Below are 4,475 nucleotides of genomic sequence, written 5' to 3'. Positions count from 1 at the left end.
TCAGAACTCAGAGTGAAGGTCATTTTCAAGGGACGAGTCACACCATAGGCAGACTAAGCAGTCCTCACGCTCTAGTAATTTGAAACGCGTAACGATGAAGTCCGTCTCTGCAATACTAATCTTTATGGGTTTAAGGAGAACATAAGGTTGACGGAAACTCAGGGACCGCGTCTACCTGATGAGCCTCAAGAAGGGCTATCGAAGAGTTTTCAGCAACTTTGTGAGTAGTTTCCTTTATGAAAATCCTCATCACCATCATCGTTAACAGACATTATCACTACCATTCGCTTTAATTGGTTTTACAACGTCCAGTCAAGCACAGGGTGGGACACTTGAGCCCCGTTCTGGAAGGTAGATTGTATCTACAGTACTCAGACGTTTTGTAATCTTCTTCGTTTCATTCTGTCACGTTCGACTGCTCAGCACCACTAGTTTAGTTTTTTTCCCGCTTTTTCAGCCCAAAACCGAGAAGTGTGTCCGCTGTGGCAAATCCGTTTATGCCAATGAGCGAATGGAAGCTGGCGACAAAATCTGGCACCGACTTTGCTTCCGTTGTTCCGTGTGTGATATGTCACTCAAGTGAGTCAAGCTTGACCTACCATTTCATCGTAGCATGGTGTTGGACCAGCTTTTCGCTCCAACAAGGCTTCACGTGATCCTCAGGTATGCTATCACCAACCGTCTGCGTTTAGCTCTTTAGTGGCGGTCTTGCGTGAGGGTTTTGCGCTTGTCCACAGTTCATTCAACGTGCTCTTTCATCACGCTTTCATTATAGCTCAGTCATCATGGTGGATGCTTGGTGCTGAAATCGAATTCATATAACACAGTAAGAAAGTATGAATGTCCCGCCCCTGAAAGTAACCTTCGGGGTTAACTGAGAGTTTTCCTGCTAAAGCTACGTTTGTCCGTTTGGTGCTTAGCCACTTCAGTACAAACTTTTCTGTGGTATGTGTAGAACAAAGATGCTCCTGTCCGCTCTCGATGTGTTCATCGCTGTCTCTTCATAACACAGATACTAGAGATCTTTCAAACCAGGTCGATGGGTCAGGGCCATTCACTTCTATTTGGTGAGAATCGCGAAATGAGGACAGTACCACGTTGGAATGCAAATGTGACCGCCGTGCTCCTTATATTGGTTGTCAAATCACTCCATTGTCGTAGTTCTTTGAATATGAAGCGGAACACAGAGATCCAAGGTGTTCTCGCGGGTGGTGGTTGAACCCTGGGCAGCTAGACTACTTCTTTTCGGAGGGATTTTCGCACCTGATGCGTCAGTCAATTTGTCTTTGGTTCACAAACAAAATTGTTCAGGTGTAGCACCCTTTCGATGCCCAACTGCCATGCCACCCGAAGGTTGCACGAGGGCTGGGATACTGCCAGGTTGCCCAGGGGAAGTCGAGGTAGGATTCGAACCATGGACCTTCGGGTCAGTAAATTCGCGCTCTAACCAATTGGGCCATCTCGCAAACAAACCCTAGAACACTGTCTTGATGCACCCATTCATTCCCACCGCTGTGACCGCAAACCGGTTTCCAGAACGTGTTATTAACCTTCAAGCGCAAACTAACACTGGTTATCCAGTCAATTGGGATCGATTGGGAAGTTATCGTTTCAGAGAGGTTAGGTAAACAATCGGTGGATTTATTGCTGGGCAAGGTTTCGCTTTTGACACGAAAGCTTCGTCAGGCCAGGTGAGTGGGTAAGTAGGTTGATTGGGTTTTAAGGCAGTCAGGAAACCAATCGATGAAATTTCTTATGGCTCGCCGACTTGATATGTAGTCATTAGAAGGCTACTGAATACGGCTAACATTAGAGCAGCATTCCAGAGGGGAAATACTTTACGCTCGGTGTTGGTGCATTTGAAGGATCGCCTTCTGGTTGATAGGACTAGGAACTGTGTATACAAAATAAAATCTCACGACTGTACGAAGGTGTATATAGGTCAGACAGCCAGGGAATTGCACACCAGAATCGGTGAGCATAAGCGTTCCATTAATAGACCACCGAGAAACGTAGATGAATACCAGGCGATTGTCAAAGATTCAGCAATGGCAGGGCATGCTCTAGACACTGGGCATAGAATAGATTTAGAAAATGTGGATATCCTGAAACGGGGTTTAGGATTAACACCATAGCGACTGGTGGCCGAAGCGGTGGAAATCGCCAAGCGTCCCAGCGTAAATAGGACAGAGGGGGTAGAACTTCCAAACGTGTGGAGAGTGGTCTTAGATCAGCCGAGATGATACGAGGCGGTATGCAGTTATCCTCGAAATGGTCTGGGTCTAAACGTACAAAATCCAAGTAGAGTTAGATCCAATTGACCACCTCCATCCCCAAGCCAACCGTCCCGGCACCCTTTGACGAATACAGGCATACGAAATCTGTGAACGACCCCAAGAGGAATTTTCCATTAAGGTGTCCCAGACTGAAAAAGCAAGGACGAAAAACCTGGGTTCAATACAAAGACAGCGTTCAGCTGTAGCACCCTTCCGGTGCCTAGCCGCTATGCCACCCGAAGGTTGCACGAGGGCTGGGATATTGCCAGTTTGCCCAACTCTAGGCAGAGGAAGTCGAGAGACGGAGGTCGGATTCGAACCACGGGCCTTTCAGTCAGTAAATTCGCGCTCTAACCAATCGGGCTATCTCGTTCCCAATATGAAGACAACTCGTCCCCCTAAACAATCTATCATAGATGTTAGTCAACCGCACCAGGCAACAAACAGGAAATTCAGACTGAACACCCAGCACTGATCAAGTCGGCTGACTGCCTTGAAACCCAATCAACCTACTTACCCACTCACTTGGCCTGATGAAACTTTTGTGTCAAAAGCCAAACGTTGCCCAGTGATAAATCCATCGATTGTTCACCAGACCTCTCTGAAACATGGGTTATTGTTCAGATGTATGTAGTATACTACTCATAAAGCTGCTGGATACTCTTTGGCAGCCCAGCCAAAACATGGGATAGCTTGGTGCAGCCGTCTAGTTGGAGTGGACCATCATAAACGATAGATTGGGCTGGATTCACTTGAATCTCTTGTCCAGAGCAAATTTATGTGCAAATTAGAGAATTTCTCGAAATAACATTGGTGAGTCAAATTAATTTGGAACCTGCATAGGTGGATTGGATAGCTGGCGTTTGTTCAAATTTCACTGCATCTGACCCACGATGGAGTACAGAACAAACTCGACTGGTTGACGAAGAGGTCACAGATGACGAGTCAAATGGAATGATCGGTACAGCATAGCAACCAATAGTGTGACAAAAATCTACGAATAACACCCCCACGTCTCACAGCCGTTAGCTGTCACAGCAGATATTTTTAGGAAGTGTAATAGAAGGCCTGTCCGCCTTGTTCGGTGCCACTGCGGCGACCCATTGCTGAGGTTTGGTTCTGTAGTTCAGGGAAAAATCGTCCATTTCGGTGAGGTACACAGTTTTGCAAGATTTTCGGTGCCCACAGTGCAGCAGTTCACTGATAACGACGAATAAACAGTATTGCCTAGTTTGCCGATTAACACCAGCGGTCGTTTGCATCACATTGTGAAGACATGCCTCCAGGAGACTCTGTGACACGGCCGCTAAAGCTTTATGTAGAAAATGTCAAAAGATCCATTCAAAGGCTACTCAGATGTCCTCTTCATTGAGTAGACCCTTCCGCGGGATTACAATGCCATTCGTGTTGCAACTCTGTCAACACTAAACCCATTTGCGCTGTGTCCTATTCGAAACGTCGGATACCACACTGTGGACTCATACATAGTGTAGCGTCCACTTGGAGTCATTCTTTGCTCAGGGCCGTCTCTGTGTGTCCTCAATCCTTACCTGGTCAGTCTGTGATAACGCCTCACGTGACCGTCTTGTCACCGGGATCTTGCTATCAGTGTCCGAACTGACTATAAACCTAAAGCGTCGGGCACCCGAGGTGACGTGCGTTTCTAAGCCTAATAGAGTATTTATGGATGAAGTTTCATCTATGTCCCCTAGTTACAATGTTGGTTACGGTGTCCGTACACTGCATAGTGGGCGTGGTCCATCGATTGTTGCGCAAAGTTCAGTCATGACTGTCAATTAACCTGCGGTTTCAGTTCCACTGTTCACGGGTCAGTTTGGATTTTCAGGTGAACGCTTGTACAGCCCCACAAACTTTTTTCGAGTGGCTCTGCCCTCCCTTGTCATTCGAGCGGTTATTTTTATCTGTCATTGGTTGGTATGCAGCCTCGCCAATGTACTGTCACTTTACACCGATCGATCGGCTCCCGTACAATCAAGTAGCAGCAGCAACGACAAGATGATTGGCTAGTTCCATTTTCGATTTTCTGCAAACCCAGAGTGGACGCTTAATCTGTCTATTAGGAGAACCAGCTCCGAAAGTAACGGGACTACAGAACAGCCAATGGAATAACCGTTTTTCGTTGAGATAGATTTCATTGGTTATTCCTCACTCGCCCTTGACAGATGAATTGTGTTTATC

At 46.7% G+C, this 4,475-nt stretch overlaps 1 protein-coding gene across 1 annotated transcript in view; it reads left to right on the top strand.

The window, feature by feature from the left end:
- Window positions 1-376: 376 nt before the first annotated feature.
- Window positions 377-4,475, top strand: part of T265_14070 (hypothetical protein) — a gene marked incomplete at both ends in the record, with an annotated part of 14,541 nt that continues 10,442 nt past the window's right edge. Inside the window, one exon of the mRNA XM_009171868.1 lies at window positions 377-579. The remainder of the gene's footprint in view (window positions 580-4,475) is intronic.

The sequence above is a fragment of the Opisthorchis viverrini genome (genome assembly GCF_000715545.1).
Source record: "Opisthorchis viverrini unplaced genomic scaffold opera_v5_136, whole genome shotgun sequence".
Lineage (NCBI taxonomy): Eukaryota > Metazoa > Platyhelminthes > Trematoda > Opisthorchiida > Opisthorchiidae > Opisthorchis > Opisthorchis viverrini.
This window is presented reverse-complemented; position numbering and strand designations above follow the sequence as displayed.